The sequence below is a fragment of the Lagopus leucura genome, unplaced genomic scaffold (assembly GCF_019238085.1).
Source record: "Lagopus leucura isolate 7727_CA_CO unplaced genomic scaffold, USGS_WTPT01 Super-Scaffold_100064, whole genome shotgun sequence".
Taxonomy (NCBI): domain Eukaryota; kingdom Metazoa; phylum Chordata; class Aves; order Galliformes; family Phasianidae; genus Lagopus; species Lagopus leucura.
In genome coordinates, this window is record NW_024962308.1 from 401,569 (window position 1) to 429,063 (window position 27,495).

Consider the following 27,495-nt stretch of genomic DNA (forward strand, 5'->3'; position numbering starts at 1 on the left):
GGAAGCAGGATATCCCTCTGAACGCAGATTCTCCTGTAATTTGTCACTGCTATGTCCACATGTGGCTCCTGTCATCTGCTAACAGCAGGGCCTTGCACACGTAGATCCTCATGAATGAAAATCTTCATGAGAAAAAGAAAGAAAGAACTCTGACCTACAGGGACTCCAAGGGAACAAAGGCAGATGTTCAAGCAGGAGACTTAATGGAAGGGAAACCAGGGGTGACATCCACTGCTATGTGCTCTTGTGAAAAGTGACTCATCCCTCCTCATTCATGTGCTCAGAAAGGGACATAAAAAGCTGCTGTACTTCTACTGGCTGTTAGTGGCACCCGTAAGTATGGATTAGAAGCCCAAGTTGCATGTAGCTGCTGGGAGGTGTTGCAGTCCTTCTCCACACTGCTTCCTTGTTATGATTTCACAATTTCCCCAGTGCAAAAATCCATTCTATAAAAATTAATCACCAAATCATAAAAGCAAAATCCTCCATGGTTCCCCTTCAGCACAGTGCAGCATATTCCCTTCCTTCAATAAAGTAATTCATTGTAAATATCTAGAAATAACCACAGTATTTCCTGTCCAATCCACCGCAGCTGCTAATTGAAATGCAATTTTGTGGTTGTGTTTGTTTGCTTGTTTTTCAGAGATGCTTACAGAAAACATTCTAACACTTAATCATCACAGAGACCACACACTGCCAGGAGCAAAGGGCCATGAGTGGCCCCCCTGCAATATTAATATTGCTTTGCTAATCATCAGTCTTTTGGCCAGAACTGGGAGTATGTGAATGAATCATTGCTAAAATTCTTCCACATAGGCACTCATGGAAGTGTCATAGGAGCCCCTTATGATCTGTGGTGTCCCTGGCTGTGGAACTGTGTGACCCGTAAGCCAGAGGAGCTGCTTGCACAGGGGTGCCTCAGGACCCCCTTGCTGATGTGTGGCCACTGGCAGAGTTGAGGGGCTCTGCACTGTGCAATCCATCCCTGCCCAACTCCCACTATGCCTCATTCCAGCCCAGCATAGGCCAACTCAGTCCTCAACATTCCCATTGGCCCCACAGCCATGGCTTTCATGTGCCTCACGTGCTGTGATTAGCCAAGGAGCTTTGCCACATCTTTGCCTAAGGGCTGAACACCACGACCTCTGGCCAGAGCTGGTCGTGCGCCAGCAGCGTCCAAATTCACAGCAGCAGCTGGTCCTGGAGTGTGCAGCTGAGCTGCTGCTGGGTTAAATCACAACAGTCCATTTGGTGCCCAGTGTGGGGCTCAGTGGGTTGAGATAAAGGCATATCTGACCAGAACGCGTTAAAACAAAATTGTTGTGTTACAGTAGGTCAACAGCTGCTGGCACAATGCTGATCTTGTTCTTCACAGTGTGGTTTTATTTGCTTTCTGGGTTGTTTTTCTTAACTCCTTCCAGGTTTACCATCTCAGGGGGCTGGCCTAAGCTTATCTGCAGTTTTGCCTGCTTATATATAGCAGACGCTCATTTTATACTGACCATGGATTTAATTTGACATCTGCACTCAGCACAGACATAACTTTTGCATTTCAGGAACCTTATCATGGAAACTCTTAAAAAGAACGCTCTTTACTACAGGCAAATTAAAATAGTTTCTGAAGTTTTCTTGCATAGCTGGGATGCTCAAGCTAGCATAATCCTATTGCTATGTCTTCTGCATGTATTTCCACTTTTGGTTAAGAAGCAATTAAAAAATACCACCCAGAGCTCTCCCCTGAGGCTGTGGATGGCAGGGTGTGTGGGAGGAGATGGGCAGGTACTGCCACTGTTATCACCTCCAGTGGGTCTGTAATTCACCTCTGAACAAGTGTGGAATCCTAAAAAGCAGGCAGAATTTTTTTAAAAGATATGTCCTGATTCTGGCAATGTTGCACTGAAGATGGAGGACATTATTTGCTTTGCCTGGTCTCTCAAAGGACCCCATAGTTGTGGGGTTGCTAAGGGTGGAAGAACAGCAGGTGCCAATCACTACCACAGCAATGCTCTGGTGTCAATATCACACCAACCAGGACTCCCTGATTCCATCCATCAGCTGATTCACCAGCTGGAGAACCAAGGAGTGATCAGCAAGACTCACTCACCTTTCAGTGGTCCCATATGACCAGTGCAAAATTTCAGCAGAGATTGGAGGCTGACAGTGGGCTATCATGGCTCAAATGAAGTCACACCTCCATTAAGCACTGCTGCCCGTCATACTAGCCAAAACAAACTGGAGTCAAAGGCAGCCAAGTGGTATGCCACAGCTGACATCACTAATGTGATCTTCCCAATCCCTCTGGTAGCTGAGTGCAGGCCTCGGTTTGCTTTTACTTGGAGGGGCTCCTGCACATGGGTATGTGGGGCACTTTAGGACACGGTTTAGTGGATATGTTGGAGATGGGTTGGTGGTTGGACTAGGTGATCTTAGAGGTCTTCTCCAACCTTAACAATTCTATGATTCTATAAATGCTATGACTATGAGTCAATCATCTTATTCTTTAAATATAGAGCAGCCTGGGAGTTCTAACCCTCATAACAAAACTGCATGTGACCTCCCCAGTTCCTTCTAAATACTGTGAATTTTGAGTGACTACAGCCTTGGGGTAGATTACATGGAAGATCCACTGGAGGTGATCTATTGAAATGTCCACTCCTAGAGAGAAGGCAGAATTCCAGGGTGGAATGAAGTGGATAATCTGTTCCGTGTTAGTTCTCTAAGCAACACAAAACCAGCAAACTTTAGGTTGCTAGCAGTGCCAGGGGAGCTTGATATGCTGACTCTAAGTAAGTGATACAACATTGAGGGGGGAGTGCAGACACACACACAGCCAAGTTCAGTGATAACATTGCAGGCGGGAACTTGATAGTGCTACAGAACAGATAAACATCCTTCTTGTTACACTGAGCCAGCAGCATTCCACCTTTCTGTCAAAAATGCATTCTCTGAATAAACTTTACAAAGTGCAGGTGTGTTTGGTTAGAATCACTAAAGCTCCACCTGAAAGAAAGAAAATAAATAGTTAAAAATGGCTTAAGAGGAGGAAGGGGAGGAAAGATACCATCACAGATTGGTCAACAGCACAACACTGGCTTCTGGGATCAGATGACAGGCTGAGCCCCACTCCTCCCCCATAGGGATGCCTGCTGGGTAAGATTCACACGTGAGTTGTGTTAAGTTCTTCCCTGGGAAACCTAGAATTCTCTATAGACTTGTACCAATCATTTAACATGGTTGTAGTCATCTGCACTATGTGTGTTCTTGGTTAACTTCACATACTTTGCAGACAAACGAACTTGTATTGCTGCTGCTTTAATAAACTGCGCTATTAATTTACCTAGCTGTGTGAGTTCTCACTGGGAGCAGCCAAATTCCTTAAGAGCGATCATGGGAGTACATTCAGGTGTGACTGGACAACTGGAGAGCATTATTTGTGAATCCACAATCATGACACGTCGTGTATTGGACCCGATCAGGCTTGTAGTTCTGAATTCAACATCTCTCAAAATCTAAGCCCAGCTGCCCACAACCCCTGTGATATCTGAGGATAAGCTGGGATGCAAGGGCATTTATTTTCTGCCAAAGTTTTTTGCACTTCTAACACAATTACAGCAATGGAAAGAGAACAACTGAAACAAAACTATCTGGGTCACTGCCTGGTGAAAAGATACTGTGTCCAAGGCAGAGAAGCTGTTTGTACCAGTACTTATGTATTGCCCAGGTATCCAAGAGTTGGGCCATTGTACAGCATCAGAACAATCCGCAGGTGGATCAGGTTGCTAGGACTGAAGTGGCTCAGGGGAATTTGGACGAACATAAGGGTGAATTATGTCCATGACTCCTCAGGGCATCGGGGAAGAGATGCAACATACAGATGGGCAACAGGTGCTGGGGCATTCAACTGTTAGCAAAAGCCACCTGTTAGTTGACACATGGGGATCTGCCATCAGTCACAAACCTTATGTACTGCAGGAGATGATGTCCCTGTAGTGCACATGCAAAAAACATACAGGTTAGGACAGACAGGGCTATTCCTGCATCTGGCAAAGGCAAGATTATCCATGAGATTGCTTTTGCTCAAGAACCAGAGTGCACGTGGTGGGAAATGCAGAAGGGTGGGGAAGTCGGTTGTGTACCTCAGTATGATTTGGTGTTGCGTGAGGACAGCCAATAATTTGAATTGTGTGATGTTAGTTGCTACATAATAATGCCTGTCACCACTACTGGTGTTGCTGTACGCCGTATCAGTGGTACCACAGTGGGTATTACCCAGATTAAAGATGAATGTATTGTGATGGAATCAGAACTGGCTTCAGCGTGCAGCAGTGTAAGAGTGCGCAGCACCCCTCCTGCCGTGAAGGAACGTTATGACAGATGGACCCAAAGTCTTTCCCTAAATGAACTCCATGGCAACTTAGAGACATGGCCTTAGATTATGAGAATGGTATCTGTGTGTACAAAGGCTGCTCCAAAAGTAACACCTCCTGTTTTATGATAATGACAGGGGATGTTAGAGGTGAATTTGGTGGGATGACAGCAGAAGCTGAACCTTCCTGCCAGTACCCCATTACATTTTGTTGTCATGGGACAGATGACAGCAGAGGGTCTGACAAAATGGCATCTGACATGAATGTGTGGATGGAGCAACAGTGTGGAACTGAATCCCTCCGTGTGGAGCAAATGACGCCCACTGACATTCATAAACACTCACAGAAAATTTATGGAGACCCAACAGTGAACGTGAGGGATGGGAGGTGCCTCTCAGTAGTGGTGACAGCAACAGCGGTTCACCTCTGCTGGTGCAGATTTGTACAAGAGCAGCTTGCAGCTCTTGTTGATCACTGGTGAAAATGCACAGCTAATGGTGGTGACTCTGTTGAAAAACAGTGTTCTGTAGTTGAGAATTTGTTCTATCAAACAGTGTTATTGTGTTATTTGGGTCTGTTGTAATACCATGGAAATAAATAGGAGGCATGGGAAAGTGTGGGACCTGAATGTGACATAAATGATACAGAACAAGGAGTGGATATTGTCTCTATTTCAGCGTTCTTTTCCTTCTTAGCATCTGGTACAACTCTGATTTGACTTAAGGAAAAAAGCAATGCTGGTAACATACTGAATTTCCCATTGCTGCTGAGTTGCACAGACAGGGTTCTTTCAGCTTTCCAGCTCCTTGTACAATCAGCTAGGGAGCTGGGGGGACACGAGGAGCTGGGAGGGGACAGAACCAGGACAGCTGAGCTACAGTGTCCAAAGGGATGTTCCATACCATATGAGAGCATGGAAAAAAACCTGTATAACAGTGAAAAGTTGGCCGGGGGGAGCTGCTGTACGGGAACTGGCTGGGCACTGGGGGGCAGATGTTGAGCAATCATATTGTGCATCATTTGCTTTAGAAATATTATTATTATTTCTCTTTTCCTTTTAATAAATAGCCTTTATCTCAACCTATGAGTTCTACTTTTTTTCCTGATTCTCAGCCTTATCCTGCAGGGAGGGTGGAGTAAGCAAATGGCTGTGTGGTGCTGAGCTGCTGTGGGTTAAACCACAGCATGTCAGTGAGCTCCTGCTGATCTTATCTTCTTTAAATTTGTAAGCATTGCTTCTGCAAACACAATTACATTAGTTGAATGCTCTCTCTGGTGTTATGGACCACTCAGGACTTCCCTGTCTGGGACTGTCTCCAGCAAAGCAAGTTGCTTCTGGGACATCTTGTGGTCTTTTTGCACTGAGCAAGAGCCAAAGAGGAGCAGCAATTTACAGCAACTGTGCCTACAGCTTCCCAAAAGCACAAAGGTAGAGCATGTGTGAGCAGCAGCAGTAAAGACCCTCACTGGATAACTTTGGAGTGTTCCCAGAGCAGCATAAAACCACGCCAGCCATGGAAGTCATCCCTTACTGCAACGGGATCAGCAAATGTTACCAGCAGAGACCAGGCAGATCTGTAAGGCTCCCTGACCAGAGCAGCAGACCCCATGCTGTGGTTGCACATCCAAACTCTGGGTTCAGTGAGGGAGACCTCTCCTTCGGGCAGAGTAGGCAAAGAATGGTTTTAGTGGCTACATCTGCAGCTTCCCCAGTACCAACAGTCTGCACAAGTCACCCATGCACCCCTTCAGAGTAAAAACAGAGGATGGCCAGAAGAAATACCTCACTAGGCAGGGAATTCAAGCATTAGACTAGACTGCTGATATGGCTGTATGTGGTCTACGGCTCACACATCTGCAGGTATGTAGATGAATTACAGCTGCAAGGTGACTTATTTCAAGGGCTCCCCACCAACTGAGCATTTAAATGACAGAGACAAAAGCAACAGTAAACCTGAACAGTGCTGCACATATCCCTTGGCTGCAGGATCAACTTAGCTGGCTAAAGGTAATGGAGGAGTCTGGAGACAGCTCCTACTTGGCATATCAATTACACCCCATGGATGTCCTTGCCTTTAGATTAAGGCAAAGCAGCATGTGCTCCTGCAAACATTATTTTGCTTAATGACAGAAATTATGAATTGCTCTCTTCTAAGAAAATTCTGCAAGAACTCTGAAGAACAAACGTCACAGTACCGTAGAATGGCTCAGGCTTGCCATGGGAAGATGGGATGAAGATGCACCACATCATGCCCTGGTTCAAATTCCATCCAGAGCTGCACAACATGGGATTCACTGTGTATGGAGGGACATAAGATCATATACAATGTTGTCTTCCAGCACTGTATTTTATTCATTTGTCCCTGAGAAGAATCATGTCTGTGTGGAAGCCTAATTCCAACCAGCCCAACACATTTGCGAAGAACCAGGAGTGGTGGTTGGGACTCACCTACGTGCACTGTGCAGACAGTAAGGGAGCTCATTCTGCCAGGACTTGAAGGGCTGGACAATTAAATGAGGTTCAGCCTTTGCATTATCTCACCACTCAGCAAAGCACTTTTGGAAAAAAAAAAGCTGAGTGTTTCTCTAATCAAAAATCTATTCACCTATGAAATGCAATAAATGGGACCTCTGTACTTTTTTTTTTTTAAGTGCTGACAAAGTGATATTGTAAAATACTGCAGCGGTAGCGATGGGTAAAACCCTGTGGCATAGAATGAACGTTTTTGTCTTTGAGGACAGTGAGTGTAAATGTACAACTGGAGGCTTCAGTTCAAAGCAAAAATAGTTGCCCATGGCTCAGTGAAAATAATTATTTATTCATGCAGTTTTCACCAACTGAAGATTTTAATTTAACTGCCAATGGCGAAGGACTTAATGAACATTAACTTCTGACTTACTGTGAGACTGGATTGCAACAAACACAGCGCTGCTTCAGAAAGGTGAGACAACTCAGGAGAGTTTGTCACCTCTCAGCTGCCAGATGACAGCGCGCTGAGCTGAGCAGACTGAGGAAGAACTGAGCCAGTTCAAACACACCAGCTCCCCTTTCTTTCATCCTTTCTTGATGCCCTGATACTAGCAGGCTCATGGCATGCTATCATCCCCTTTCCTGGAAAGTACTCAGTGCTGACCTGAACCTTCCTGATGAGGGAATATTTCTCAATATGCCTGGGTGACAGTGAGGGAAGAGTGTGTCCTTTCCACTGCTTATCCAGAGTACTTGGGAGCAGCTGAATCCTCTGTAATGGCAGCTAATCAAGCAGAGAATTGCACCTCATCACTCTTTCCTCAGAGCCAACTTCAGCTTTGCAAAACTATTGTTGATAATGTGAAGGATGTTTTACAGTTGACCTATTCTTCCATATCTGCACGCTGAGAATTCTCTCCTCAAAGCCTTCTGGCCCCAGAGGCTGCCAAGAACTCCCTTAAACATTACAGAAAGAGGGAGAGGAAGCATTGATACAGAAGACTTAAAGAGTCTGGTTGACGTTCAGGGAACAGATCCCTCTAAACTCCAGATGGATGGGAGTGGGTAGACATTGTAAGGAGGCACTGAGAGGTGATGTACAAGACAAGGAGGTGCCAAAGAGCAGTCTGTGTACCTCAGCATCAGGACCATCTATGGGCCAACTGAGAGACCAAGAGAGAGCTCTGGCAAGACTCTCTTGATTGAACGGTGCAGGTGCAATGATAGATTTAATATGATATAGTCTAACTAGGCTTCAGCAAAGCCTTTGACACTGTCTCCCACAATATTCTCCTGGAGACGTTGTCAGCCCATGGCTTGGGCAGATACACTCTTTGCTGGGTAAAGAACTGGATGGATGGCCAGGCCCAGAGAGTAGTGGTGAATGGAGTTACACCCAGCTGGTGACCGGCCACAAGTCATGTTCCCCAGGGGTTGACAATGGGGTCCATCCTGTTCAGTATCTTTATTGATGACCTAGACAAGGGCATCGAGTGCACCCTCAGCCAGTTTGCAGATGACACCCAGCTGGCAGAAAGTGTTGATCTGCCTGGGGATAAGAAGGCTCTACAGAACAATCAGGACAGGCTGGATAGCAAGGCTGAGGCCAATGGGATGAAGCCCAACAAGACCAAGCGCTGGGTCCTGCACTTCGGCCACACAACTCTAGGCAATGATGCAGGCTTGAAGCAGAGTGGCTGGAAGACTGTGTTGAGGAAACAGACTTGGGCGTGTTGGTCAGCATTCAGCTAAACATGAGCCAGCAGTGGCCCAGGTGGCCACGAAGGACAATGGCATCCTGGCTTCTGTCAGAAATAGCATTGCCAGCAGGAGCAGGGAAGTGATCATCACTTTGTACTCAGCTCTGGTGAGGCTGCATCTTGAGAACCATTTTCAGTTTTGGTCCTTTCACTACAAGAAAGACATTGATGCCCAAGAGTGTGTTCAGAGAAGGGCAACAGAGCTGTGAGGGGTCTGGAGCACAAACCTTATGAGGAGTGGATAAGGGAACTGGGATTGTTTAACCTGGAGAGGAAGAGGCCCAGGGGAGACATTATTGCTCTCTACAATATCCTGAAAGGATCCTGTGGCGAGGTGGGGGTCAGCTTCTTCTGCCTTGTAACTCAGCAATAGGGAATGGCCTCAAGTTGTGTCAGGGGAGATTCAGGTTGGACATTAGGAAATTCTTCTCCAAGGGAGTGGTCAGGCACTGGAATGGGCTGCCCAGGGAGTGGTGGAGTCACCATCCCTGGAAGTATTCAGGAAATGTTTAGATGTGGTACTGAGAGACACAGTTTAGTGGGGAAATATTGGTGACAGGTGGATAGCTGGGCTGGATAATCTTGATGGTCTTTTCCAACCTGGATGATTCTATGATTCTATGCTTCTATTGGTGACAATTCTGGGAACAGGTGGGAACTTTGCAGAAATTGCAATGAAGATTCCTATATTAAATGTATATAACAAGGGTGATGAAGCTCTGGGGTGTGCATGTTTTGTGGAGAGATCCCCATGCACCTAGTGCTGCAGTAAACCAGATTTGGCTTTCTAAACTATCATTTGGTTTGGAGAATGTTCTTGGTTATGATTTTCAGTAACAGCGCAGTCCTCCAGGCGCAGCTGCACCCACAGCTTATGACAGTCCTCAGCAGGCCAGAGACAGCAGTGGTCACAGCCAGCCCAGGGAGAGCCAACGCACACCAAGGAAGGCACACAGAGATATTGCTCCTGGGAGGTGAAAGGCAGGCATGGTGCAAAGCAGAGGCAACAAGATCTGCTGCCCTACTCCCTGTGCATTCCCTGTCTGCTTTCACTGGACAAGACAAAAGCATTACAAAGGACAAAATGATGGTTTGTGGTGAGACAGCCAAAGACACTGACATGCAGCCCAGATTTAGCAGCCAGCAATTTAACTAAGATGCTGGTGAGCACGTATGTGCATGTGGAGTCTTTCATACGGGGGACGAGACACACTGCAGTGATTTTGATGCAAAGATCGTGGTACTGTGAGAAGTCAGCGATACGCATGACTGTTAACCTGAGAAGGCTCAGTTCTGTGCAGTGTGCATCCAGCTGCCTTCAGGCTGTGCAGTGCTGCACAAATCCCTTGGTGGCAGGAGAAACTGAGACAGCTCGTTGTGACAGAGCTACTGGGGATGGTGTGGCCTTGTTTCTATCTACCTGCAGCAAGAAGCAACCATGTAAACTGCCTCTCTTATGTACAAGTTGTGACAGCAGCAGGCACAAAAGAGAAAGTTCTTTACTGTGGGAACTGCCAAAAGGCCCTTGGGATCTGATGTCCTCCAGAACTATGGTGCCAGGAGCTGCTTGTGGCCAGCAGTGGCAGTTCCACAAGACAAACAGCCAGGCAGTGATAGGAACGTGTAGGGCTTGGCCCAACCACTAAATCAGGGCTGCAGAGCTCTGACATTTAGTAGAAAATACTCCTGTTCTTAAGTACTCCAACAAAATTTCTCCCAGCACCAACTCTGCTTGCAAGCCCGAGGAGATGATGCTGACAAGAAAGACCTGACTGCCACTGACAAGAAAGACCTGACTGCCACTGTGCTGTGGGGCAGAGGGAACATGCCTGCTACGCCCTAATTAGAATGAATCATTAAATAAGACGTCCCCTTCCTGACTGCAGCACATGTTACTGAAATAGCTGTATCAAAGCTGCCTTGTCAGGGGACAAGAAGTGTCTTTCTTCTGGGATTATACAGCCATGGAATTATCCCTTGCCTTTGACAACATTAATTAATTACTTCAGAGTCATTTGCAGTAATAAACTAACTTCTTTTCTCCTTGTTAAGCTGTAGTGTAGCTGCTGAGTAAACAGCAGTATCTGGGCACAGATTGCCCAGCTTGTGACCCCCACGGCCAGGCTCTGAGCCAGCTGATGGCTGAATTCTGCTCCCTGAAGGTCTCAGTGTGCTTCCCAGCCGAGTCTCACACTGTAGGTCTGCAGAAACCTAAGTGCTGTTTGACAAAGCACAAGAGACTCCCTTTCCCTTACTGTCACTGCCTGGAATGGAATCATGCTCTCCAGCACCTCCTTGAATTTTCAAGCTGCAAAAGGCATCGTGCCTTGTAGCCTGATTCCTGCAGATGGCCCTGACCTCCCCATTTCCACTTACTTAGACACCAGCTCCAACCAGGTTAGCAGCAGACAGAGCTGCCCCACATTTCCCCCTAGCTCCAAGCACTCATCCCAGAGGTGCGGGGGTGGCTTCATGTGATGAACAAGTATCTCTGCCTGGGCTAGGGGCAAGCAGTGGGGGCAGGGCACAAACAAGTAAGAGAATCTGGGAGGCTCATGTTGAATGGCATACTGGAGTGTTACATGGGTGTCTCCTGCACTAGCCTTGTCCTCTGTCCTTCCTCGAGCTTTGGCAGTGCAAACTCGGGAAGAGGACACGGGCACAGCAATATCAAGAAGGGTCCAGGTGCTCGGTCCCACCAGCAACGTGAGCACAGCCTTGGTGACTGCTTCTCTCAAGCACTTGTTGGCAGCACCTGAGCCATCAGCAATACTGACCATGCAGCTTTCTTTGTGCTTTCTTCTTGTCATTGTCCCAGAGGGTGGTGACACACAAGAACAGGTTGCCCAAGGAGGCTGTGGATGCCCCATCCTGGAGGCATTCAAGGCCAGGCTGGATGTGGCTGGACGTGGCCCTGGGCAGTCTGGTCTGCTGGTTGCTGATACTGCACAACAGCAGGGGGTTGGAACTCAGTGATCATTGTGGTCCTTTTCAACCCAGGCCATTCTACAATTCCATGGATCTACACAGAATCACAGTATAGTAGGTGTTGGAAGGGACCTGCAGAGATCATCAAGTCCAACCCCCTGCCAAAGCAGGTTCCCTACACCAGCTCGCACAAATAATTTTACACAGATAATTTTATATCTAGTGTAAGACAGGTTGTGTACTTGACGATACTCTCTGCCTGGGGACCTACCTGACTCTGGAAGTGATTCTGTCAAACTCAGACCCAGACAGCTGCAAAAGGAGAAGCGTCCCAAAACCAACATGGTTTTCAGCAGATATATTCATATAATGTGCTAACCCAGGTGACACTGAGACTCAGGAATACAAAGTGTTGATGCTTTCACTGGAACACATTAAGTTGGTTCTAGATAATTCTCACAGAGTTTAGTGATAAAGAGAAACACTCCCTGGGCAGGCTCCTTCAGAAAGAATTTGTCACCATCAATAAATTGATGAGAGATTTATTTCTGCCAGTCCAAAAACTGCACGCAAAGTAATATGATTTGTCCAAACTCTTTAACATGCTGTTCTCCTTGATTTAAAGTCTGTTGAACAATCTTTATTTTCTTGGCACATTATTAATTCAGATTCTGGCTTTGATGAGAAGGAGCTGAGATGCTTCTGGAATCTGTAATTTGGGAATGAAAGAAGGAAAGGGCAAATGGAAGGGCTTAGGCAGCAAAAATCATCCCAGTATAACTGCAAACTGGGATTAAGCAGAGGTTACCTGTGTCTTGCACAACTCCAATGTGCAAGGACTCATGTTAGCATGGAAATAAACAGCAAGGGAAAGGTACTGCCTGATAACAGCAGGTAAATAACGCAGGCCAATCCAAACCAATGCCTCCTATTTATTTCGAAGGAAATCACAAAAGATCTGAAAACCACAATAACGGTGGTGACAGAGCACAGCTAGTGGTGCTGGCTATGCTGACAAATAGCATTTTGTAGCTGAGAATTTGCTCTGTCAAAAGGCGCTCTTGTGCTCTGTTGCAGTTTCCATGGAAATAAATAGGAGGCATTACTTTCAGGGGAAAAGTACAGCCTTGGTTTTGTGCCAGCAAAATCTTCTTGACCAGGAGAAGCAGCATCTGTCCTGCTGGTCTGCTAATGCCACAGCATTGTGTTCAAAGGTGGCTGCACCTCTACTGGGACTGAATGTTAAACTGGGGTCAGATGTGAGGAGGAAATTCTTTACGTAGAGGCGGTGAGGCCTTCGCACAGCCCAGAGCTGCGGGTACCGCATTCTTGGAGATGCACCAGGCCGTGGATGGGCATGGGGAGACCAGGCCACTGGGCAGCCTGAGCTGGGGGCATGGCGGGACTTTGGGGTCTCTTCCAACCCAACTGTTGTGTGATTCTATGATTCTATGAATATTCCTAGACAAAATAGGGTTGTGATGAGAAGACTGAGGATATGCATATGTGATTTAAGGGAAAATGGAGTGAGGGAGGTGGCGGTGACCTCACACTGAGCTCTGCTCACAGTTCAGGAAAAGCAAACCCAATGGAGATGTGATTAAACCCGGGCTGGGTGCCATGGCAACCTGCTCTGGACACAGGCCTGCTCACAGCCTCACAGTGAGAGCAGATGGAGGTGGGTGAGTACGTGGTGCTGGTGCATGAGAGTCAGGAGAGAGCAACAGGTACCGTGTGCTGCCTGGGGTTTCTGTCCCCATCAATGCAGCTGCAAGAGGGGTTGACTGCATTGCTCACTCAGGTGTGACTGTTAGACAGTTGAGGATAAATAATTTAGAGCAAAGGACTGCATGAGGCCTAGAGTGATGGACATGGTGATGGGAGAGATGAGGCAGCATGGGCAGAGCATATACCAAGAGTGCCTGGCCTGTGGCATGGAGAATGTGCTCCACATTGGGAAAAGGTCAGCAAATCCCTCTGTGTCAGTAGAGGAGGTCAGAAGGTTTTTGGGATGGCAGAAGTGTCTCTGCTGTGCCTGAAGGAAGATGCTGATGTCTGTGGTTGCATCAGGGTACAGAATAAGATAGAAGAGTACTGTCTGCCAAAGTTGAGCAATTAAATTTAAGACTTTGCAGGTCTGCCAATCATCTGAATTATCCAGCACAGCCATGACGAGTCAGCTCAGCAGCCACAGAAACAGTGACTCTACACCTTGGTTTCATCACTGAGTGTAATAAGGCAAACAGAAACTCAGCATCTGCTGCTGGGGAGCCTAGCGGTGCGCTGTAGGGCTGCTGGCTTTTGTAAATGTTCACTGGGAGTTCTTCCAGTCAGAAAAACGCTGAAGTAATATTATACAGCCCCACTCAGGGACATAGAGATTAAAGGCAGAAAGGCTCCTGTAGGTACGAGGGCTGCTCTGAAAGTAATGCCTCCTGTTTCATGATATCAACCCATGACGTGAAAGGCAGATGTTGGTGGGATGGCAGTAGAGATGGAACCTTCCCCCCCGTACCCCATTACCAATATCCCATTTTGTTGATGTGTGACAGACGGCAGCAGAGGGGCAGTCTTACAGGATGGCATCTGATATGAATGTGTGGATGAATCAGAGATGTCATTGAATTCCTCCGTGTGGAATAAATGGCACCCAGTGACATTCATGGACACTTGCGAACATTTATGGAGACCCAAGAGTGAATATGAGCACCGTGAGGGATGGGAGGTGCATTTTAGCAGTGGTGACAGCAACAGTGGTTCACCTCCACTGGTACAGATTTGTACAAGAGCAGCTTGCAACTCTTGCTCATTGCTCGTGAAGATGCACAGCTAATGGTGATGGCTATGTTGAAAAAGGATGTTTTGTAGCTGAGAATTTGTTCTATCAAATCATGTTATTATGCTCTTTGAGTCTGTTGTAGTTTCCATGGAAATACATAGGAAGCATTACTTTCAGAGTGGCCTACGTGCTTTTTCCTTCTTTGTCTCATTTCTACTTGTTAATCTCTCAGCTTCCAGCAGGAATTCTTGATATTACAATCTAAATACATACCCCTGCCCATGGCACTGCTATATCCAACCCATTATCCTGATCCTTCAGACTCCCTCTTTCTTATGGGTCAGGCTCCTCGTTAACCCCATGATCCTCGTATTGATGTCCCAGTTCTTTAAAGCCTCAGTGATGCCTCTGTCATCTTCCATTTTTTTTCAGCACATTTCTTTCTTTGTTTGAGTCTGACCATTAACAAAACCTGAAGGCAGTCAGTCCTCAGGAGGCATGGAGTGAGAAACTTCATGAGAACACTGCTCAATGCTCTCTTTACAGCAAAGCCATTTACATCTTCCTCTGTTTGGCAGCTCATCTTGCTTTGTTCACCATCACCCCCAGTCTCAATACTGATTTCTCAACATGTCGAGTGCTTTGCTGAAATTCTGGTAGGTTACATTAATTTGAATTTCTTTCTCTCAATGCTAATTTTGTCGAAGAGAACTCAATCTAACTGACAGTCATACTCAATTCTGTAGCATATTGTCTCCTGTTTATGTGTTTTACTTTGTTCCCAACTTACTTTAAAAGTCTTGAGTGTTGCTGTAGCTGGACTATACAGAATATGTTGTTGCTTGTATCTCTATTTTAATGTCTTCAGTCCAGGAAAGATATTTGCTGTTCTCCAGAAGAATCAGTGGCCTGCAATCCTGTATTCTGCCTCACCACCACCATTAGCAATATCAGCTAAGGATCCCTGACCAGGGCATCTGTGCCTGCTGTGACGCAGATGGTCTACATGACAGTGAGGTTTGCCTCACTCGGTGCATCCAAAGACAGACACAGAACTTGTGTTTTCTCAGCCCTCTGCCTCTGGTGTCTCGGGACAGTTCTGCTAAAAATACAAAATTTTCCCTAAGTTGTCTTTCTATGCTTGTTTTCGAGTGAGTGTCAGGAAGCCAACATGCTTAAGATTCCTTTTATTCTTTGAAAACTGAACAACAGACCATGCTGGTAACTGAATAATATCCTTAAAACGTGCACATGTACTTAGCCATTGCTTACCTAGCTTCATCTTTTAGCCATTGGGCCTAATGATGGCTTTGCTTGGTAGAATAAGTTGGTATTGCTCTTCTACTCTCCAGTCAGGCACTGATATCTTGTGGTAAGACACCTCTGACAATCCAAACTTTCACAGAAAATATTCTGTTGCCCATCTTCATTCATCAGCCTCATTCTTCACTGATTTCTATCCAACTTAATAATATCCTGTTCAGCCTTAGAGACCAATGACAATAAAGGCATAGTCCCGCTATTGCTCAAGACTACCTTCTCCAGACAAGGATCTCATCTGAATATTTGGCATGGCCATGCACTGGAAGTCCAGTTGTTCACTGAAAGGCTGGAGTCAGAATAAACAAGGAAAGCAGCTCTGCAGAAAAAGCTCTGGAGTCTTTCTGGACAAGTTGGGCAGAAGTCAGATGTGCGTCCTTGAGAAGATGAAGGCCAACGACTGCATAATGCAGAGCAGCTGTGAGTTGAACCAATCACCCAAAACAAAGGTTAGGAGAAGAGCTCCACTGGGGAGTGAAATAAGGGAGTAATGAAAAGGGCAAAGGGTGCCAGAGCTGAAGGACTTGTTTCCAAGAGCTCCGACAACTGGTGAAAACATCTAGAAATGCCTCTACTCTGTGATGACACCCAGTATACCCACTGATGTGGGCAGGACCAATTTTCATGACTGTTCCAGATGCCACAGTAACTTCTTTGTTGGTCAGAGTCCACCAAAGTAGAAATCAAGCTGTCTTTTGTAAACATTCCCTGTGCACAACACTTAAAAGATAGTCACCAGCTCGGATCTGATTATCACTTAATCAGAAGGCAACAATCCATGACAGAGATTATTTGATTTCATTAAACTGGAATCCTGGCAGCTCGGAGCACCTTCTAGGCCCTTCTTTGGGCTACAGACACCCATATCTCCACTTCAAGCCACTCAGAACCTGGTAAAAGCTGTAAGGGCAGAAGAATTATATCTAGGGGTAGGGTGATATCCTACAATACCCCAGTGAAGTGCATTCAGCCTTTTCCACGAGTTGATTCCCAGAATGAAATGAATGATCAACACTCATCCTCACTTCAGCACAAACAAATGGCAATAGGACAAGGAACAATTGCCTAAAACTTGAACGTAGAAGTTCCACACAAACATGCAGAAGAACTTCTTTACAGAAAAGGGTGATGGAGCACTGCAACAGGCTGCCCAGGGAGGTTGTGGAGTCTCCTTCTGTGGAAATACTCAAGACCTGTCCATACTCCAACCTGTACGACCTATTTAAGGCACCTGCTTTAGCAGGGGGGTTGGACTCGATCTCTTTAGGTCTCTTCCAACCTCTGCAGATCTGTGATTTTGTGATTCTGTGATTTGTCCCCCCTTTACGCCCTGGTATCAAAAGCTGTGAGTGAATCATGAGCAGAAGCTGTGTAATGAACTGGCTTTAAGCAAGCGTTTGTGACTGGGAGTGACTCAGTAGCAATATTTAATGATGAATTCATAGAGGCAAGACCTTAGCACATCCCTCAAGTTCCCTTAAGAAAAGTTGGGAACTTTTGGATCATTGTTTCTTGGGAGTCACATAAAAATACAGACATGTTCCTTTGTCCAAATGCCCAAACACCAAGAGCACCTGCACTCCAAACCTCCCACACCCCCACTCCCAGCTCAGACTGTGTTTGCACACATCCACATGCACACAGCCTCTGTCTGCATGCAAGCACACAACATGTCTGCAGAACATACACCGCCCCCACCACAATGTTCATCCCCTCCATCCCATGCACCTGATGAGCACACAGTGCAGAACACCTCCACACACTTTTCTTTTGCTCCATAGACAAGCCAAACCCTGATTTACACCCATACCCCTCACCTGGTCCAACAGCTCTGCTGTTTTTCTTTCTCAGTGTCCTCTGTAAGACTGGGACCTCTGGTTCCTTAGTCCTTACATCTAATTCACCCTTCATGGGAATATCCCAGCACATCTTACTGCCTCCTCCAAGGCCTTTCCCTAGAAGCTCAAGTGTCAGGGAATAGAAAGTGCCCTTCCAGCCTATTTCATGCTGTTGTTGAATCACAGATTACCATGAGTTGGAAGAAGCTCATAACAACAACTGAGTCCAGCTCCCGGCTCCACACAGCAGCACCCAGAACCAAACCCTGTGTTTGAGAGCAGTGTCCAAATGCTCTCTGAGCTCCAGCAGGCTTGCTGCCGTGAGCACTTCTCTGCCAGCGGGCTGTGCTTTGATTTAATTTACAATAAATTAAATCCATTTTCCCTGAGTCTGTTTTGCCATGATGGTAACTGGTAAGGGATCTCCCTTCTTTATCTTGACCCACAAACTTATTCATCCTACATTCTCCCCTTAACCTGTTTAGATGTTTTTAGCCAAAACCAACCAACGCACCATGAAACTGCACGTGCTGTTCATATTAAGTTTGTATTAACTAGTATGAGTCCTTTAGGATGAATTCCTAAGCTACTGGGAATTCACTATAAAGCCTTGTATGAACTTGTGTGCACCCACAATTTCAGCCACACCTTTGGAGTACTGCTATGTTCCTGTTTTACTACATAGGAAACAAACAAAGTCCTGATCAGATAATTATTATTATTTTTTTAAAGCTGAGGGCAGATTCATTCATACATGAATAAGCATTTATATTATGGAATTGTTTTAACTATTAACAGATAACATGACTATGTTCTGATAGAGATGTTTCATGACTATGTTTCATTGCAAATAATGTCAGTGTCCAGAGAAGGCTAGCAATACTCATGTGAGTACCTGAAATGTAAGAGCTATACACATAAGCTATCTTGCTCCGAACTGTTCCAACCTGAGCCAACTACATCTAAAGATAAAGACAGAAAGTGATTTGTGGTGGGAACTTGCCTCATATATACATTCTGAAGGAGTCTGAGAGCCCAGTGAGATAAAATGCAGTAGGCTGAGTTTAACCTTGTGAATATCACCCTTGATATGTATTTCAGAAAATATATATGCCTTGATGAAGGAAGAGGCAGTTTCATCAAAAAATTAATTACGGGATTTATGTAAGTATTTGCAGCCAAGAAGTTTCGAGCCTAATAAGTAACTCACTTCTGTCAGCCATCAGGGGTGAGTGGGAAGGAAAAATAATCATAGTGACATAGTGGCTGGTTTAGCAATAGGGATCCATATAAGTTAGTTTAAGGACCAATATTAGTTTAGCAAAAGGAATTGATGTGTGCTAGCTCAGTTTAGCTCTGCTTGGAACGTGAAGGCCTTGCAGTCCTGCTTTGTATGAGCAACTCTTTGCTTCACTGATGTCACAGCAGACCACTTCTTATCTATGCAGTACGTACTGGGAGCTTTGTATCACTGGGCACAAGGACTCCCCTTGGATTTCATATACACTGTTTGGAATTGTCGTATACCAAGAGAAAAAGTTGCTCATTGTGGCATAACGAGCAATGGAAATTTGGCAAATTAGGGGAAAACAGCTGAAAGGACAAGGGTGATGGTGAAGAGGCCAGAGATGGAATCAAGGGGATGAAGAACAGGGTCTTAAGAGCACCAGAGGGCCACACTGCACACACTCAAAGGACATCAACATGCACTAATGAGTCCTTGGAATAAGAACGAATAGGTATGCCGTTTCCGAGAGGTGTACTGCCAATGCATGTACTAACTATAGAAGTGTAGCACCAGAGCTCCAAGAGGTGCTCATGGCTGGCCAAGTCACCCAGCACACATTGTGAACTAAAAGAATTCCTGCTTTCTGACACCACAAGTTAAAGAGTTAAAGAGTTTTCTTCCCAGACATTCCAGTGACAACAGCAAACAAAGACAACTACACAAATCCCAACAGCATGCCATCAATAGATTTCAGGCAATTTTGTCTTACTTTCCCTTACTATCTTGTGGTCATCTTTAGGACTAGATGGAGAACCTGAATTTTTAGCTTTTGCTCTGAAGTTGAAGACAACTTCTAGAACGTTCTGTGCTGCTCTCTCCATGACCCATGAGGCTCCTTCCATTACTGGATACCATACATAACCCAACACCTCAGATGCAATGGGGGCTGATGTCCAGGGAACATTCTGCAAGGAAATCTGCAGGAAGGTAGGGAACACAGCTAAGCAGCTCCACAGAGATTCTCTACAGTCAGTTTATTTTTTTTTTTTTTAATTACTACTTTTCTTCATGTCTTTAATAGCCATTAAAGGAAGATGGGGTGCATGCATTCCATCAGCACAAATAATGGGATAGCAGCTTGCAAGATGACTGCTGAAAAAAGAATAAGTTTTTATGCTCTGTATAAACAATGCACAGAAATGCTGACTAGTTCTTGTAAGATGGTATATAATTGTACTATTTCTAATTAGCAATTAAGTGACTTCTTGCATTTAAATAGTAATATAAGTACAAACAATGCTAAGCAAATTAGGTCTTTAACATTTAATTACCAGGCTCTTCTATGAATTATTTATCAAGTGGGCAAATATGCTGCTCCAAAGAAAACCACTGCTGCAATTAAAAGATTATCAATTATTTTGTGGTCTGAATTGTTGTCCTGCCTGGAACCATTCATATGCAACAGCATTCATAGCTGTGCTTGGGTATTTCCGTGGATGGATCCAGCCTGGCTGTAAATGTGCAAGCAGTGATTTATCCAACGCAGCATGCCCTCCATCAGAGGGATCCTACTGCACCGTGGGCTGAGCACTGAAATAAGTCCTAGGATGCTTAGAACAGTCACTTGCTTTCTTAAAATGTATCTGTTGAAGATTCCTTTAAACGGTCTGCATCTCATTCATATCTATCCTAAACCTCATTAGCTCCAAATGAAACTTATCATTTCTTATCTTGTCCCAGCAGATGCAATGAAATGTTGATCACTTCACAATAGCTTTATGTGTTAGGAAGAGTTCACTTCCTTTCTTTGCTGATCAAATTCAGCTTGCTCTTTCAGCCCTTCAGGTTCTTCTTAGGCCTCTCAAGTCTTGCTGCTTTCTCCAGCAGAGCGGGAGTGATGCTGAGAATGCACAGGGCTCTGCAGAAAGATGGCAGGGGAATGCATCTCAGGCCAGGGAATCAGATCAACCAAGAAACATTCTGGCAAACTTTCCTGCTCCCACATGGCTTCCCAGACCAATCACAGAGCTTATTTCTCAGATCTGGGGAAATACTGACAGCCCAAGAAGAAGATAATTCAAAGTGGAGCATCCCATACCACCCTGTCCTGCCCCAAACAGCACTGATTCTGCTTGGTGGGAAGAAGGTTGGTTCTGTTCTGCCTGGAATGCAGGCAGGCAGGGCAGTATTGCAAGGTGCTGTTTAGGAAGAGACATCTGGTCAGTCACAGGGGGAAAAACTGCAGCCTGGGTGAGTCTGCCCTAGGGCTGTAATTGGATCATTCCTCGACAATCCTCCTGCTCACACAGTAGTATCACCACCAAAAACAGAGTACTTGTCAGGCAATGTGTTCAACAGCAGCTCCAATATCAGAGGTAAATGGATAACATTAACAGAGGCAGCCTTAAAATTATGCATTGCCCCTCAGGCCTTATCCCTCAGCCTTGTGCATAGGCACATCTTTCCAAATCAGCAAAAATCTCCCTAAGGACCTGAATTATTCAAGCCACTTTGACAAGATAGCCCACGCTTGGCCTAAAGCTAATCCATGCACTTATTCCAGCACTGGCAGCATATCAAACCATTTCCTTTCTGTGCTCTGTGTTTCCCAGCAGAGCTGGTGTGACTATGGCCACGGAGGAGAAGGAACAGGGAAGAATGGCACAGGTTGTTTTTCCCAGCAAGTACTGTGCCTTCTAACCCTTTAGCTCACCCTGATTGAGGTAATGACAATACAAAGGCTGTGACAAAGCTATCTCCTGGGGAGTTTTTGTTAATTCCAAGCCAAGCCAGGGTCTGGGCTTGCTGCTGGCCTTTCTGACACCAGGAGGAGGAAGGAACATGCACTGATGATGCCCATTCAGCACTAGCCCTTGTGTTATGGACCACAGCTTCTCCTTCCACCACATCATAACTGGGAAGTCTGTCTCATTCATCCAAGCCTTGTTCTGGCCTCTACTGGCATCTACCAAGTATCTGAAATGTCTCCTTGGGCTCCTGACAGCTAAAAATCAGAAGTCAGAATTTCATATTCCCAGGACTATTTTCTGTCCTGCCTGCCCAGCACTGGTCAGCCCACCACTGTTCTTGGCTGTAGTGGGAAAGGAACATCCACAGGTCAGAACATACATGCCTGAAACCAGCACTATGTTGCTGTCATCTTCAGTTGGCCAAGCTTCTGGGTTTTCTTCACAGTGTACAGTATGATGTTATGTTTTGGCATTAGGATATCAAAAGTAAGGCAGCAAACACCCTTCCCTTGGAAGTTGTATGCTCTGGGAATACATCTCACCAGAGGCAAAGGGGTGAAGGATGATGAAAGTGAAGGGACAGATTAACCTGATGAAAGTGAAGGGACAGATTAACCTATCCAAGGCTTTCTGGAAGATGTGCAGAATATGTCAAATTGGATGGGAAACTAAAGGATCAAGTCACATGGGACAGAATAAAAACTATACCATACATCTGAGATCACTGTCTCAACACTTCCTGAGTTCCAGCAGCTCAGGGCTGTGGGGCCTTCGGGCTTCAGGGCACGCTGCTGCCTCAGACCCGACCAGAACCCCAGGTCCCGTTCTGCAGGCTGCTGTCCGGCCTCTCATCCCCCGCCCGTAGCCGTGGCAGGGCTGCACACCCAGGGGCAGGATTCGGCCCTTGCTCTGGCTGCACTTCACGCTACTGGGGATTGCCCAGCCCTGCCGTGTGTCAAGGTCTCTGCAAGGCCTCTCTGCCACTGAGGGAGTCAGCAGCTCCTCCAGTTTAGGGCTGTCCTCACACTCAGCATCCACTCGAGTCCTGCGTCCAGACACCGTCTCCAGACCAGACCTCTGCTTACAGATAAAGGACTGGATCCCATAGAGAGGGGTGTGACTTAAGCTTAGAGAACACCGTTGATCTCACTGGATTGCTTTCTAAATGTCTGAAATATCAAATAAAAGCATAGGAACCAAAGAGGGGTTGCACTCCTGTTTATGCCGTCAGCAAAACACACACAGTGTCTTTTTGTAGTTGGAGCTCCAGAGCAGCCTCTGGGAGACTGCTGGCATTGCAGAGCATTGCCTGGGTCCACAGCTACTGCAGCAGAAGCTGTGCTATGGAAATCATGGAGCATTTGCAAGAAACAGCATCAAACTGGGAAGAGACGTTGGAGTAATAAGCCTTCCCAGTTGTCACTGAATATCTTGTTTCAAAAAGCTAAGTTACAATGCAAAAAATGTAATTTTAAAATTGAAAACAGTTGAAACTAAGCTTAGACTTCATGTGACTTGGCAGGAACAGAGCTGACACAGGTGTGCACTTCTGTTCTGACAACACTGAGCATATCGAAGTATTCTGCTGTTTTCAAATAAATATTGGTCCTGTGCAGATTCAGCCACAGCTCTGAGACAGCCAGCACACGGAGCAGATTGCTGTTAACTCACTGCATGCTCCTGGGCTGTGCTAGGGTGCGAAGGTGGGCATGAGAAACCAGTTGCCAGATCTAGGAACAACCATGGACACATTGCAGGCACAGCACTACCCTGGGTCACAGCGTGGGCTCCAGCAGATCCTTCTGAGCTTTCATCATCTCCTCAGCCCAGGCTGTAACCAAAGCTGCCCACAACTTCTCCAGTGCATGACATCATGGCCAAGGATTCGTGTTTGTGAAAACCAAGGATCTTGTCCAGCACAAGGCAAGGCTCTCCAACCCCAATTGAACTCACTTGGGATTACAAAGCTATCTCCAGTGCCTATTATCTTCTGTTGGCAGTGCTAATCATCTGTTTCAGTGCTAATGAACCCCAGAGACTCTCCACAGGTACCAAAATATCACCTTCAGACCAGTAGTCAACTGGTTCCTATGGACTCGGATGTTCTTCAGCCATTGGCAAAGCCAGCCTTACAGTTGAGTCTCTCCCCACTGTCCTAGGTCTGGTAGGAGCACTGTCAGGTCATTCTGACCTTCCAGTACTTGACATGGGCACAAGGCCCACCCCAGTTCCTGACCCCATAGCACAGCACTGGCTTCTGCCAGAGCCCCTCTGCCTCCCTCCAGCTCTGCTGCTGGGTGGGCGCAGGCAAGGAGGTTCACACCAAAGCCAAGAAAACAGAAGTTCTTCATCACAAAACTCAGGGATTCCAAACAGACCCAGCCTTTCTGCAGGTTGATTCCCACAGTTGTTGATGCCAGAAATGCCTGCATCCCACTGCTGCTCATAGCTGTGCTCACACTATTGCAGGCAGTGATGTGGCACTGCCCCGCACTGCACACAGGGACAGACCAACACTGCACTGCCTTTGGCTGTGACCCTTACGTCCCATCAGCTCCCTTCCTTCAGCATTGCACTACAAGAGAGAGCCCTCACCTTTCTGCTAATGGCAAAGTCCGGCTCACACACCTGAGCAGGAGCAGAGCAGGAGTCAGTGGGGCACTGCTTTCAATACAGCCATGCTAGAGGCACAGAACATAAAGAGGTCAACCTGGGCAGCCTCCGTCCTCCATGGTTTGCCGTTCTGCTCTCCATATTTCTCTAACTGACCATCATTCTGTAGAAGGGCCAGGTAATCCTTTCCTATTGCCCTCACTGTGATGCACAGTACAACAGAAAGGTTCCCTGCTTCTCCCTGGTCACAGGTACATCTACAAGGGTTGCTCCGAAAGTAATGCTTCCTGTTCTGCGATGCTGACACACAGCATCAGAGGCAGACGTTGGTGGGATGGCAGTAGAGGTTGAACCTTCTCACCCATTACATTTTGTTGCCATGTGACAGATGGCAGCAGAGGGGAGGCCTGACATGAGAGTGCAGATGAAGCAAATGGGGTGGCACTGAATTCCTCCTTGAGGTACAAATGGCACTCATTGAAGTTCACTGACACTGAATGTTCATGGAGACCAACCAGCTGTGAGCACACTGAGGTGGTGTGTGGTGCATTTCAGCAGTGGTGACAGCAACCATGGGTCACGTCCGCTGGTGCAGATTTGTGTGATGAGCGTGGCACGCAGTTCTTGTTCAACACTGATGAAAACGAGCAGCTAGCAGCGATTATGTTGAACAAGGGTGTTTTGTAGCTGAGAATATGTTCTATCAAATAGTGTTATTGTGCTCTTTATCATAGTTTCCATAAATAAGAGCCATTACTATCAGTGTGATTTCTGTACCTCAGTGACACAGAACCCACATCCAGGCAAAGTGGCCCCACTGCTTCTGCAAGGAGCCAAGAGGAGGAAGACTTTTCTAGCTGGTGGGAGGAGATCTGAGGCAAACACCCATATCCAGAATGTAGGTCAGCATCACTGGATTCCACTGGGGAAAAACCAGAAGGCTGCTCCAAGCAGAGGGCAGGAATAAAGGAGGGAAAAGGAGAGGAGAGACAGAGGACATTACAGCATGAAAGACCTTGAAACGGGAGAGGAAAAGTTGGCCTGCATTTGTTCACCTCTCTGGGCCTTAATCCCTTCGTTAACACAAGTGCCTGATGATACAATTAAAGACAAGTTCTCCCAAACCTGCAATGCAGACAGTCTGCACCAACAAAGGCTCCAGTGAATTAATCTCTGCATTTAGAGGTATCTTCCAAGCTTAGGAGCATTTTCCACGTGGTGCAGCTCTGTGGGGGTGGCCCAGGGCCAACGGACCCCCACCCTCTGACCAGGCTCTATAGAGGAGCCCTCTGCACTGAGGGACAGGAGCGGAATGGCTGAGCCACAGCAGAGCTGGAGCTCATCACACACAACCAGCAGGAGCCAAGGTGGTGGGAGTGAGCACAGAAGGTACAACAGACATCAGGAGAGGGAGCATGCAGTACAAAATGAGCCAGGACAAATAAACAAGGAGATAAGGGCAGGGCTGATAAGAGGCTGAGTGCCAGTGTTGGTGGGGGTTGCAAGCAATAGCTGTCCTGTGACTTGGCCTAGGCACATCCGCCTGGCTGGCCTGTATGCCCCCCTGTTCTTTTGCATCATCAGCTCTCCAGGTTGTGCCCACGTCCTGCCATTTCTCCTTGAACTGCACCCTTACTGCGTGCAGCTGTGCCTCTAGACACCATGGCAGCACAAACACTAAAAACTACACATCCAAGCAAAAGAAAATGGGTCTTTGGGGTGGCCCCATCCAGCCTCAAGGTCTGGCAACCTTGCAAGATCCAGAACAACTTACTGGCCAGCTTACCCCATCCTGAAACTGATGTCATCATAGAATCATAGAATGGTTTGGGTTGGAAGGGACCTCAAGGAGCATCAAGCTCCAACCTCCCTACCACAGGTAGGGCCGTCCACCTCCAAATCTACTACTAGACGTATCTAATGCTATCTATTACTAGATGTCCTCACATCCTGCCTTGGTACCTTCCCTCAGCCCCCTTCCCTACCAGGAGATGGGTTCTGTGCACATCCATATTGTCCATGCACCACATGTTCATTAAGCATGACTCCCAGGAACTTGGGCAACAGTCTGCCTTGGCTGAAGGCCATCTGTGCCAACTATTCTGTCCCTTCCACACTTTGCACAAGACACCAAAAACCCTTGAACTCTGCTCCTGCCTGCAAGCAAGCCCCTGACCCAGCTTCCCTGCTGAGCAGGTCAATGGGCACACGAGGCTGATCCTATTTACATGGGCAGGAGGTAGGAGCAACATGCTGCTGGATGCTCCCAGAGCTCAGGCAGCACAGAGATCATGGTTTTATCGTGGTTCTATGTCCATCCCATTGTGTATGCAGAGAGCAGTGTGAACAAGAACCAGGCTCGTTAGATGCATCCCAACAGGCTGCATGAAAGGAATAGGATGCAGCAAAACAGGCAGAGCCTCTCCTTGCAAGCAGTGAAGAGAACTGTGGACTTCGCAGTGATTTTTCACTTTAATTGCATGAGGACTTCCAGAACTGGCAGCACACCAACATTTCACACCATGCAAGCAGAGCCTTCATCCCATATCCATTATACCTGGGTAGCAAAAGGAGCATCTGTGACACGGTGAAAATTTGAAGAACAGGGAGCAGGAGAGCTTGGCCAATTTGCCTCTGTGTATCCTGCTGCAGCAGTGTGTGACCATGCACATATGTGCTGCCAGAAATGCATATGCATTTCCCTAGAGGTATGCATATCTGCCTGCACGCCCTGCCTGTCTCTGCTCAGATGTGCACTCAAGAACAACAAATTGCTCTGCTCCTCCCTGGAGGCTGAGTGGTTATCCATTTATTGTCGCTGTTCTTGGCCTATCACTTTCTAGTTTATTATCCCCTTGGATTTATTTCTTTTTTTTTTATTTATTCAGTGCACTGGAAAACCGATACGCTTAGAGCATCAGCACTTAGAGATGCTTCCAGAGCCACGCTGCCAGAGCTGGATTGCTGCTGCCTGGAGCATACATCTGAGGCAGGACAGCTGCATGATGGAGACATCACAGCCCTGCTTGGCCACACACCTCATGGCACAAGAGCAGGGATGAAGGCTGTTTTAGAAGCAGTTAGATGACATGGACTCTGAGTAATATAGGGGAGAAACACCTCTGGCCAAGCTTGATAACTAGCCCTGAGGTAACTGCTGCTTGCAAGGGACTTGGAAGCTCTGAGCAGAAATAGAGGCAGTTTGTCTGAGCTGACAAACTAAAGCTGCAATCACTGCAGGTCTTGGGAGATCAAACAAGTGGGTCCCATGGGATCTACAGGAGAGGGAAATAAGGCTGCACGAAATCTGGTATGGCAGCACGCCCTGCCTCTCTGCAGATCCCTGGAGATGTACTTACCTCCGTGGTTCTGAGCCCTGTGCCCACCCTTCCAAGGGCAGCAGCATCTCCTGGAGGGGAAGGATACACCTAAGGAAGAAATC

At 46.6% G+C, this 27,495-nt stretch overlaps 1 protein-coding gene across 3 annotated transcripts in view; it reads right to left on the reverse strand.

Annotated features, from left to right (window-relative positions):
* CTXN1 (cortexin 1) overlaps positions 1 to 27,495 on the reverse strand; it is a 51,526-nt gene that overhangs the window by 15,175 nt on the left and 8,856 nt on the right. For 2 of the 3 annotated variants that reach the window (XM_042886849.1, XM_042886852.1), the window contains exon 2: positions 27,413 to 27,481. The exons of the other annotated variant lie outside the window; for it this stretch is intronic. The gene's annotated coding sequence lies outside the window, so the exon portion shown is untranslated. The remainder of the gene's footprint in view (positions 1 to 27,412; positions 27,482 to 27,495) is intronic. 3 annotated transcript variants of the gene reach the window in all.